The sequence below is a fragment of the Schistocerca nitens genome, chromosome 3, assembly GCF_023898315.1.
Source record: "Schistocerca nitens isolate TAMUIC-IGC-003100 chromosome 3, iqSchNite1.1, whole genome shotgun sequence".
In the NCBI taxonomy this organism is placed as follows: domain Eukaryota; kingdom Metazoa; phylum Arthropoda; class Insecta; order Orthoptera; family Acrididae; genus Schistocerca; species Schistocerca nitens.
Window position 1 is genome coordinate 882,623,253 of NC_064616.1, and position 13,328 is coordinate 882,636,580.

At 39.7% G+C, this 13,328-nt stretch overlaps 1 protein-coding gene across 2 annotated transcripts in view; it reads left to right on the forward strand.

The window, feature by feature from the left end:
* Positions 1 to 13,328, forward strand: part of LOC126248928 (TAR DNA-binding protein 43-like) — an 89,773-nt gene that overhangs the window by 14,457 nt on the left and 61,988 nt on the right. The gene's annotated exons all lie outside the window — the stretch shown is intronic.

Sequence of the window (13,328 nt, forward strand, 5' to 3'; positions counted from 1 at the left end):
ATGTTTTGAACATGTCTGTGCTCAGCAACATTGTCAGATTCGTGTATTTATGATGGTGATGGTGATGGATGATGATGATAACGATGATGATGATGATGATGATGATGATGATGATGATGATAATAATAATAATAATAATAATAATAATAATAATAATAATAATAATAATAATTTCATAACCACTTCTACAACCCTTTAGATCACATAACATCAGCAGATACAAAGAAAGTAAATTGGAAAAAGAAAACACTACATGGCAAGCACCCGTATCATCTAACACAGCCACACATCGATCAAGACACATCCAACACATGGCTAAGAAAAGGCAATATATACAGTGAGACGGAAGGATTCATGATTGCAATACAGGATCAAACAATAAACACCAGATATTACAGCAAGCATATTATTAAAGATCCCAATACCACAACAGATAAATACAGACTTTGCAAACAACAAATAGAAACAGTAGATCACATAACAAGCGGATGTACAATACTAGCAAATACAGAATACCCCAGAAGACATGACAATGTAGCAAAAATAATACATCAACAGCTTGCCTTACAACATAAACTTATAAAACAATACGTTCCCACATACAAGTATGCACCAAAAAATGTACTGGAGAATGATGAATACAAATTATACTGGAGCAGAACCATTATAACAGATAAAACAACACCACGTAACAAACCTGACATCATACTCACCAATAAAAAGAAGAAATTAACACAACTAATCGAAATATCCATACCCAATACAACAAATATAAAAAAAAACAGGAGAAAAAACTGAAAAATACATCCAACTGCCTGAGGAAGTCAAGGACATGTGGCATCAGGATAAAGTTGACATTATACCAATTATATTATCAACTACAGGAGTCATACCACACAATATCCACCAGTACATCAATGCAATACAGCTACATCCAAACTTATATATACAACTACAGAAATCTGTAATTATTGATACATGTTCAATTACCTGAAAGTTCCTAAATGCAATATAACACATACCGTGCAGTTAAAAGGAAGTGACATTTGATCAAGGTCCGTGTCACTTTCCATTTTTAACCAGACTTAACGTCTGAGAAAGTAAAGAAGTAATAATAATAATAATAATCACAAGAAAAATTACACGCATCATTAGATGGCCCAAGAAAAGTGACTGAGAACCCCACTTCAACATTACAACTGTTATCACCTGTTATTTATTCTGCAGTTGCAAGAGAAGCTACAGTTAACAGAGTATTTTAAAAATCTTTGCAGAAATGACTAAAGCACAGAATGAGTGAAGTGTGGCATTCTGATTTACATTACAGTAAAGCAGCTGTGATGTTATTAATGTCCTTAGTTTTAGTGGATTGCTGTTGATGTGGAGTAAATAATAAAACAATTTTGTTACTGCGGTCAATCACGCACAGGAGTCTCTTCTTCAATACACTAATTTCAGCTGAGAAACATTTTGTTCCTCAGTAAAAAGATCATATTGTAAAATGCTGTACATCTTCGTGTACTGAAGCTACAACCAAGGAACCAGTTTTGAACACTGGGTGCTACATTGTAAGCAATAACAATGTACTGTGGCTACTTGGGTTTTTGCATTAACCACATTCAAAATACACTAGTTATGTGGTATTTCATTCTTTTGCAGTTGCACTTTATTTCCATTTTTTTTCCTATGTCACAAATGTGGTTATTGTTTTAGTGCACTTTATAAATTTCAGAAATTTTGCTTGGGTGGTGGTGGTGGTGGTGGTGGTGGTGGTGGTGTTGGCAAAGTACAGACATTACAGTACCTCACTTGTTAGTTAATGCGGGTCGTCAGTGATTAAGTACACTCTCAGGATTTAATTTAGTCATAAATGATTAAAAGTTTGAAAAATAAATATTGTGAAATGAGAGTAGACAGGGCTAAGCTACATGATCTTTCTTATTGCTTGTGAGCAAATGAAGAAATACAATTACCTCATACCATTTAGCAACTCTCTCTGCTAACATTTACACCTGTTTCATTTGTTGGAAGATGTGACTGCTACTTGTAAGTTATTGTCAGTCATATCAATACAATTGTAGAACACCAGGTTCTCCAGAGCATGTTAAATGTTTGTTAAAACCATCAAAGTTACCTACTTGTAAATACATCCATGTTGTTGTGGATGGCGATCAACATTGATACCAAATCACTGGAGGATTAAAGGGTTTTGTCTGTCCTACTTAGGCATTACCTTACTATCTTCATTAGGTATCGGTGATTTTTTTTTTGGATGGGGGGGTTACAGTTCATCCATCCCAGTTGCCACACTCATCACTTCTGTTGTGGATGAACATTTAATTTTAAGATTCTCATTGAGTCTTCACTTTGTTTCTGATATGTCTCTGCCTAAGTGAGATATGGTACTGACATTCTGGTTATTGCTTGTAAAAAAAAAAATAAAAAAAAAAAATGCCTAGGCTGAATCAGTTTGAAACTTGCTCAGCAGGATGTACGCCATGTTCAATTCCCTGCTTCAGTCTTTAGTTACGTGCACTAATCTATGAATAGTTAGCGAAAATGCTGCATATCATTCAGTAAGTTTAAACTTCTCCATTTGTCTTGCCACCTAATAAATGTATTTTGGTAATTGTACTGTATGTTTTGTGCTTTGTTGGTCAAAGGCTTCTTTGTGCATATCATCTTTGCGTTAAATTAACTTCACTAGTGTTTTCAAATTGACTGTGCTCAATCAATTCTCGATTCTATTTAAAAATCGATTGTACCCTCCTAGTTAGCTACATTATGAAGCAACCCCAACACTGCCAAACTATATTCCACATATTTACTGAACACTCAGATAACGAGTTCAACATTTTGTCTTTTTGAAGGTAAAGAACAGTGAGTTACTGAGATCCCATACACATATTGCATCAATATTGGGTTCTCTATAGCATATATTCCCCAAATTGCAAAAACTATCCATAATCTGCAGTACCAGGATAATCTAAATGACAAAGCATCTGCCTATGTTTCTTCAGCTTTATCCAGTTGTTTCGAATGCTCTTATTACATTCACTGGCGTGCAGAAAGAACTATTGTTGATTCCTGTCTAGGAAATTTGTCATGTCTGTGTAAAATGTGTGATATATTTCCTGTTGATAGCACTAATATGTGTAACATGTGAAAGAATCTTAAATCCAGCTGCGTCTACAGATACCACTAATGTTCTTAACACATTAAACAAGTTTTCTGAATTTATTTTCCTAACAGGCAATATATCTAAATCATTTTTGAAATAAAAGCCAGGACAATCTATCCATATGTATGTAAGTGTGTGTGTTTCTGTTAGTGAGTTGCCTTTTAGACACCCTTGGCCATACTTGGCCATTTGTCACTGTATCAGCTGTATCCATAAGCCTTAAGCAATATTTCCTCCTTTGTAATCTGCACAAGGCTTAATGTGAATCCCAAGTAACACTGTCACAAATAGTTTGTATTTTTTGCAAACTTGAGACTTACTTGACATTTTAAAAAAGTGTGGATTGCTTGGGTTCACATTTTTTATTTAACTAAACTTCCTTAAATAATGTAGATGAGGTACAATGATAGTGTCAGAAGATTTGAAAAACTTGTTAGCATGCGGAGATATTGTAAACGGTGTCGAACAAGCAATAACAAACTGTGAATACGTATGATGAGACTTGGACTGAGCATATTACTTGGTGCTTTAAAATCTCTAACTTGGGTTGTCTCAAGAATAGTGTGCAAAAATGCTGTGTTCAAGTCACTGTGCATCCCACTAATTATACATGTACACTTTTTCAATCGATCCTCATATTGAACAAAAAATTAAAGTTCCTGCAAACTGTTACATACACAATATCATGTGGAGATTTTTTCAAAGTCAAAATACAGTAACGCTATACAGTCTCTTTTTCACAATTGTACTCCTCTGTTCATTTGCTGAATTTTTTGCAGTGTTGTCATAATGACATTTTCTCATTGTGTTGAAATGTCTCTATGATTTGTATGCTGTGCTCAAAGCATCTGCTTGCAGTATCTCTCCCCTTTGATGATGTTCTTATTCATCATCTTGTCTTGGGCATAAATAACTGCTGCATTTTTATATTAAATAGGACACTGCTACTGAAAAGTAGGAGGTACCTTCTGCCATGCGTTTCACATTGGTTTATCAGTTTTCAGACAAAATTACACAAATTAAAAAGCAAATGATAATATCGAACTGTTCAGTTTGCAGAAAATAATCATCTAAATCTATTGCTGCAGAGGATAACCTCACAGGACTAGAAAAGATTTGTTTTGTAAGCAGTAGAAAACCTAGTTTACACATCCACATATTTGAGTTGTGTTGTGAAACAGGCTATGGAGTCCTAAAGTCACAACACATTTTTGATAAACAAACTGGCTAGTTAATGGTTTACGGCAAAGTATGCTTGGTGGTAAACATTCCCTGGAAGAACAATTTAATAACTTAAAATGTAATCTTATGATTATTATCAAATGCAAAATTCATATTCACAAATCATAGAGAGTTTTTGGTACTGTATAATATGGCTTCAATCATCAAAATTAGTCCATTTACCCATTGAAGAGTGTCGTGACCTCATTTCTTAAGTTACTGATTCTTCGACTTGATGTCTCCATTCTCCATCCACTGCTCTTCTTAATGTAATGTGAAGAGATAACTGGTAATCTTCCTCACTTTAACCAACTGTCACTGCTCTTCCTTATGGTCGTCTGCCTTCAGTTTCATCTTACATGTTGATCTTTTCTAAATTATCCCATTCTTGTTTCAAAATGTGCCCAAGGAACTGGAAGTATCTGTGACTGACACAGGAAGATAAATTTCTTGTGATGTTAAATTCCTCTATAGTGGAAATGTGGTTCTTCTTCGTGTCCATGATATGTGTAACATCTTATGCCAGCACCACATCTCAAAGGCGTCAATTCAGCTCTTGTTACTATCTTTCACAGTCCAGGTCTTGCAGCCATACAAGCGCGTACAGAACACTATTGATTCCTTGAGCAAATCTTTGTTGTCTTGGATATTACTCATTTCTGCCAGATTTTAATGTGTGTAACCATTGTGGCTCTGCCAAGAATGATACATTATTTTGTTATCACACTTTCATGTGTCACTGATCAGAGATCTTAGATATATGCACTCATTTTTCTTCATACTGTAAAACACCTCTTCTATTGTATAAGTTCTCATAGCTCTTGAAATATGCATTTTAGAGGCCATTATTTGTAGTCTTGTCTTCATTAGAATGATAGTTCCTGTCATGTTCCTGAATACTAACCATTCCTCTTGGAACACCCTAGGCGTGACCATGATTTACAGTATGAATACTGTAAGAAGGTGTTTGAGTTACCCTTTTGAAAATTCCATTTGTCTTTACACAGCTGATTTTCAAAATATACTTATAAAAGCTGTACTGTTGTTAGTTTCCAGTTTCATCTGCACATGTACTTTGCAACTCATCGTCTACTGAGTAGTGCAGTGTTCATTATAAACAGTATCAATTTACTTACTTCTGTTATGTTCACAGATGCTGTGCGAAATATGTGCCTGTCAGTATGCCTCTGTGTAAGACAGTGATGCTAGAATTTTACCATCATGGCAGTTATGTGAGATGAGTGTGGGAGACAATAACAGCTCTCTTGATTCATCTTCAAATGTCTCCTCTTAGAATAGATTAAGCCTTTTTGAGGTTTGCAAAATGTTTCCTGTAGCCTCCACCACACTAATTAAACAAACTCATTATGAATCATGCAGCTCTTCTCTGAAATTTCTGTTGCCCCACTATTCCAAGTTGGGAAGGATCCTGACTAATGAATAATTCACAGGATTTTGTTAGATGAGTGCTTTGTAAGTGACTTTCTCTTCTGTGAATGATTGAAGCTTCCTTGCAAAGAAGCTGCCTGGCATATGCCTTGCTTGCATCAAGGGTTATGTGGTGCTTCCTTGTTAAATCAGTCTGGATGTCGTCTCTCTTGATGTTTGACAGTAGTGAGTAGTTAGAATGTTTAGCAGTTGTATAATGAAACATGTGTATACTTTGGCCTATTTATGCACCTTACATTATATTTGTTTATGTTAAGGGTCAACAACCACCCATTACATAAAGTGTTGAACACCTGCAGATCTTCTTGCAATTCAAAACAGTTTTCTGTTGATGTGGCCACATTGTATACCGCTGTGTTGTCTGCAAACAGGTTCAGAAGGCTAAAATTTATTTGCCCTGTGTTTTATATCCGTTCTGAATAGCAGCGGTACTGTCATACCTCTGTAACACAACTGATATGACTTTTAGAATAATATGCAGAGTTATGTTTGGATCTGCTCATTACAGCTTCAGTTCACTGAGTTTAACATGTGGCATGATAGCTTGAAAGATATAAAGATTTGGAGGGGGGGGGGGGGTTACAGATCTCACGAATGAAAAGAGAGAGCTGGGTGTAGTACATATGACACTTGTGGTATTTGTGTTGATTCTGACACAGGAATTGTTTGACACGTTGTAGCCAAGTATAAACTCATGTACCATAGATTGACATAAGTGATGTAGGTGTGTAGTTCTGTGCATTTATCCTCTGACCCTTCAAAACAATGACCTTTGTCTCTTTCCAGTTACATGGAAGCTCCATTGCTCCAGAAATCTATGAGAAGTTGCTGCTGCAAGAGGGCTCAGTTCCTTCACATAAGTGATATGAAATCTAGTGGGTACAATGGTTTTCCCTCAAATGAGTGACTTTTTTACAGTTTTGCAATAACGCTCCTCTATATCTGTTGCATTTGCAACCATGCAAGGCTTGAAAGTAGGAAATGCAGTGCATTCTTCTTCCAAAACTGCAACACCGAAGTCCAAATTTACTATTTTGGCTTTCATTTAGTATTTTGTTTTGATACCACTCAGATTTCCATATAAAAGAGCATGGCATGTTAAATGGTTTAAGGTTGCTGCTGATTTGTGTTTAACTGCTGAAAATCAGTTAAAACTATTTGGTTGTATTTGGTCCACATATAAGTTAGATGATGGATTGATAAAGAGCCATACATTCACATACTATGATTGTTAAAGTTCTGGCAATTCACATTTGAAACAACCATTAGGGCATTAGTTAAGGAATGGGAACTTGCATTGACTGACTGTTTTGTCGGTTCTTGCTCGAATATTTTATACAGGAATGAAATGCGCACAACAATGGTGTCATATTCTACAATAATTATTATTTGTTTAACAAACCGGTTTTTGGCCATTATGCCATCATCAGGTACAAGATAAGTATGTGGTGCGTTGAATTTAGTTACACCAAGGATTTTAAACTAGTGGATCTACAGAATATCTCAATTTTTTTTTAGAGATGAAAAAGTTAACATTAGAATTAGGAATAAAACAAGAGGTGTTATTTCAGTGTAAATGCAATGTAAGATTATTTAACTAAGATAAAATATGTGATACATTAAATAATAAACTATAGACAAACTACAACAGTTCTTCATAGAAGAATATAATTGAATAACAAACTTTGGTGAGATATTCAAAGACGTGTCACCAAAGTTTATTGTACAGTTATTTTATTCTGTGAACAACTGTTGTAATTTGTCTATAGTTCATTAGTTAATGTATCACATATTTTATCTTGGTTAAATAATCTTACATTGCATTTGCACTGAAATATTACCTCTTGTTTTATTCCTTATTCTAACATTAACATATTTAATCTCTGAAAATGGAGATACTCTGTAGATGCACTTGTTAAAAATCTTTGATCCAATAAAATTTCACTGCACCACATAGTTATCTTTTGTACCAGATGATAGCATAACAGCTGAAAACTGGTTCGTTAAACAAATAATTAATATTGTAGTTGGTGTGTGTGTGTGTGTGTGTGTGGGGAGGGGGGGGGGGGGGAGAGAGAGAGAGAGAGAGAGGGAGAGAGAGATTCAAGCAAATGTTAATGAACACACCTGATCCTTATTTGCCAACTTTCCAAACCGTTTGCTTCTCCTGTTTTCGCATTAGCTTTTCAAAAGGAAACCTTTCTCTACAGTGAACTTACATTGTTGTTGACTCTGGTGTTGTATGCTGATGTTAGCAATTCATTTGTGTTGGTCATAACCAATCAGGTGATATTATATGGTAGCCATTGAGACTCACTGAATCAGTTACTTCTTTCATCAGAGTATATGAATTGATTACATTTGTTTTCAATATGGAGAGCACCAGAATAACTTTTAATTATCTGGCTATTACCAATTTTAGCCCTTTGCTGCTTCAGAGGTGCTTGGTACAGGCCGTGCTGAGTGCAGTGTCATTTGAGTCTAAGTCCTTCTTTCTGTGACCGCTTCCTGACTGCTGTCTTACCTGTGCTGGCCTCCTGGTACTGTGCTGAATGTTTCCTAGGTAGCTTGTAAGCCAAGTGCGGCAGAAACTGTGTGTCCACTCCCTCCAGTCATGGTAACATGACATTCTCTTGCAGAACAGGAGAACCCAAAGTTAACACGTGTAGAGTATGGAGATACCTGTTGCTCAGTACGATTAACACGTTCTCAGCACCTGGGGATCGCGCGGCATGATGAGTTAACTTGTCCACAGTAATCAAAGGATTAAGGCTGGTTACTGATTTTTGTATTTCTTTGGTGATTCAAAATAATTAGATGTGTTGACAGACTGACTTGTAGCATAGCCCAAGGCTTACGTTGGGTTGGAATGTGACAGTTTCATTGTGAGTTGATGAAGCCAAAGAATATGAGTGGAAGAAAACTAGATGCACTGACAGACTTACCTGTAGACTAACTTGAGGGCGAGGTTGGGTTGGGAAAGCTGTAATTTGCTTGTGAGTTAGCAATGCCAATGAATCTCAGCATGAGAATGCAGTTGCAGTAGTAGATTGATGTGCAGTGTAGCCCAACATATACATTCATTACTGCAATAACCTACTTATATGTCTAAGATTTTGCTGAAAATTCTGATGTGGTTGTTAAATTCTAACCTAGTAGAAAGGAATATGAGCTAATTTTATTTATGAACCATAGAAAATGGTGAACAAGAATCTCAGTTGCTACCTACATCTCACTCACGATTTGCTGTGTTGAATGTCCTGGGTTCATCATGTGAACCATTACCAACAGTAGCACACAACAGAAAAACTGTCAACACTATATGTCTTTTTTTTTTTTTTTTTAACTGAATCCTGTATTTAAAAAACAAATAGAATTAGTTTCAGTTTTTACATGTCATTGTTGTCTGTGTGTAATATTGACACTTAGAAGAAGATGTAATTAGAGGAATGACGAACACTAACTTCAATTAACGAATGTTTATTCAGCACTTGCACATACAGGAGTGTGGAGCGAACTGCTTCCGGCCAGAACACATACAGTATATATACAGCTACAGAACATTCCATTACACTGATTCTTGACATTTGTGGATACTTCTAGAATGTACTCGAACCGAATATACACTCCTGGAACTGGAAAAAAGAACACATTGACACCGGTGTGACAGACCCACCATACTTGCTCCGGACACTGCGAGAGGGCTGTACAAGCAATGATCACACGCACGGCACAGCGGACACACCAGGAACCGCGGTGTTGGCCGTCGAATGGCGCTAGCTGCGCAGCATTTGTGCACCGCCGCCGTCAGTGTCAGCCAGTTTGCCGTGGCATACGGAGCTCCATCGCAGTCTTTAACACTGGTAGCATGCCGCGACAGCGTGGACGTGAACCGTATGTGCAGTTGACGGACTTTGAGCGAGGGCGTATAGTGGGCATGCGGGAGGCCGGGTGGACGTACCGCCGAATTGCTCAACACGTGGGGCGTGAGGTCTCCACAGTACATCGATGTTGTCGCCAGTGGTCGGCGGAAGGTGCACATGCCCGTCGACCTGGGACCGGACCGCAGCGACGCACGGATGCACGCCAAGACCGTAGGATCCTACGCAGTGCCGTAGGTGACCGCACCGCCACTTCCCAGCAAATTAGGGACACTGTTGCTCCTGGGGTATCGGCGAGGACCATTCGCAACCGTCTCCATGAAGCTGGGCTACGGTCCCGCACACCGTTAGGCCGTCTTCCGCTCACGCCCCAACATCGTGCAGCCCGCCTCCAGTGGTGTCGCGACAGGCGTGAATGGAGGGACGAATGGAGACGTGTCGTCTTCAGCGATGAGAGTCGCTTCTGCCTTGGTGCCAATGATGGTCGTATGCGTGTTTGGCGCCGTGCAGGTGAGCGCCACAATCAGGACTGCATACGACCGAGGCACACAGGGCCAACACCCGGCATCATGGTGTGGGGAGCGATCTCCTACACTGGCCGTACACCACTGGTGATCGTCGAGGGGACACTGAATAGTGCACGGTACATCCAAACCGTCGTCGAACCCATCGTTCTACCATTCCTAGACCGGCAAGGGAACTTGCTGTTCCAACAGGACAATGCACGTCCGCATGTATCCCGTGCCACCCAACGTGCTCTAGAAGGTGTAAGTCAACTACCCTGGCCAGCAAGATCTCCGGATCTGTCCCCCATTGAGCATGTTTGGGACTGGATGAAGCGTCGTCTCACGCGGTCTGCACGTCCAGCACGAACGCTGGTCCAACTGAGGCGCCAGGTGGAAATGGCATGGCAAGCCATTCCACAGGACTACATCCAGCATCTCTACGATCGTCTCCATGGGAGAATAGCAGCCTGCATTGCTGCGAAAGGTGGATATACACTGTACTAGTGCCGACATTGTGCATGCTCTGTTGCCTGTGTCTATGTGCCTGTGGTTCTGTCAGTGTGATCATGTGATGTATCTGACCCCAGGAATGTGTCAATAAAGTTTCCCCTTCCTGGGACAATGAATTCACGGTGTTCTTATTTCAATTTCCAGGAGTGTAGAAATTAAAATGGTACAGTCCAGGTGAGTATTGAACTCATGACCCTCCATTCAACAATTTAGTATCATAACCACAGTACTACTCAGCTTCTTCTACGACATTGCTCCCTCTTTAAGAGAACAGCATCTCGGTGTTACGTCCTCCTAGTCTGGGAATGAGTCATCGGTTCTGCATACTCTGACTCCCGATGAGTGATGCGCGCCCTGGAGGTGATCTTCTTAGAACTTCTTTTGCTGCTACACTCTTCGTCACCTTTCTTGTGCCTGTCGCCGGAGCTTCGAATTTACCCTGGGGAGCAGGATCCTTGTAGGGCTCCATTCGAAGGACGTGACCATATCTCTGATCTTTCGTTGTCTTTTGTCGGGGTCGAAATCTTCAACTTCATAAGTAACATCAGACAACTGTCTTACAACATTATAAGATCCAAAATAGCACCTGAGGAACTTCTCAGAGAGACCAACCTTCCCAACGGGAGTGAAGATCCAGATGAGGTCACCAGTCTGGTAGACAACAGGGTGGTGGCTTGCGTCATACCTTCGGCGATCGTTTTCTTGAGCCTGCAGTGTGCGGAGTCGAGCTAACTGCCGAGCTTCTTCAGCTCCGGTTAACACCTGGCCGACGTAGTTGTCGTCCATATCATCAGGATGTAACGGCAACACAGTGTCCATTGTCGTAGTCACCTCACGCCCATACACCAGGAAAAATGGCTTAAATCCTGTGGTGTCTTGTTTGGCGGTGTTGTAAGCAAATGTCAAGAAAGGTAGCACCTCATCCCAGTTGCTCTGCCCGACATCGACAGACATTGATAGCATGTCGGCCAAGGTCTTATTAAGGCATTCAGTAAGCCTGTTCGTCATTTGATGAGTAATGTTGCACTGACGGTTTATCTCTGTCACAAGATTCGATGGAAAAACTTTCCCTTGATCCGTAATTAACAATCTTGGGGCATCTTGTTTTAATACAATGTCTTCCACGATGAAATTGGCTACATCGGATGCTTCGGCCGTTTTCACAACATTTGTAATGGCATAGCATGTCAGATAATCAGTGCAAACAATAATCCATCTATTGCAACTAGCAGACATTGGAAATCATCCAAGGAGGTCAATCCCAACACGCTGGAAAGGCGTTTTGGCTTGTGGGATTGGTATGAGTCGGTCAGGTGGTTTCTGAGGAACTACCTTTCTCCTTTGGCACACTTTACAGTGTGACACATGGTTCTACAGTGTGACACGTAGTGATGGACACTCCTAAATAAACCTGGCCAGAAAAATCTCTTGCAGAGTCTATCGTAGGTCTTAATAAATTGTAAATGTCCGGCATCAGGTGTGTCATGGAATTTCTGTAGAACATCTAAGCACATCTGTTTAGGAATCACTGGTAGCCACCTCTTTCCAAATGGATCAAAATTTTTTTGCAAAGTAATCTATTAACTACCTTAAATTGTCCTTCCACATCCTCTGATTTAAGGCAAGCATAATTTGAGGTTTCTTGGCGTCCTACTTTTGCTCAGCAGAGAGATCCTGGAGTGCAGCGAGACAGACCCTATCTTCATCAACGTCTTGATGGTCTTGCAGAGGGTTTCTTGAGAGACAGTCGGCAACTTGGTGTTGCTTCCACTTTTGCACACTATGATAATGTCATACTCTTGAACGACTTAGTGCCCACCTGGCGAGTCGTCCTGTTAGAGCCTTAAGACCTGTCAACCAACAAAGTTAATAATTGTCTGTTACAGCTGTGAATGGCCTTCCATAGAGATACTTTCGAAATTCGCACATGGCCCAGATTTACATCTACATCTACATCTATACTCCGCGATCCACCTTACGGTGTGTGGCGGAGGGTACTTATTGTACCACTATCTGATCCCCCCTTCCCTGTTCCATTCACGAATTGTGCGTGGGAAGAACGACTGCTTGTAAGTCTCCGTATTTGCTCTAATTTCTCGGATCTTTTCGTTGTGATCATTACGCGAGATATATGTGGGCGGTAGTAATATGTTGCCCATCTCTTCCCGGAATGTGCTCTCTCGTAATTTCGATAATAAACCTCTCCGTATTGCGTAACGCCTTTCTTGAAGTGTCCGCCACTGGAGCTTGTTCAGCATCTCCGTAACGCTCTCGCGCTGACTAAATGTCCCCATGACGAATCGCGCTGCTTTTCGCTGGATCATGTCTATCTCTTCTATTAATCCAACCTGGTAAGGGTCCCATACTGATGAGCAATATTCAAGAATCGGACGAACAAGCGTTTTGTAAGCTACTTCTTTCGTCGATGAGTCACATTTTCTTAGAATTCTTCCTATGAATCTCAACCTGGCGCCTGCTTTTCCCACTATTTGTTTTATGTGATCATTCCACTTCAGATCGCTCCGGATAGTAACTCCTAAGTATTTTACGGTCGTTACCGCTTCCAATGATTTACCACCT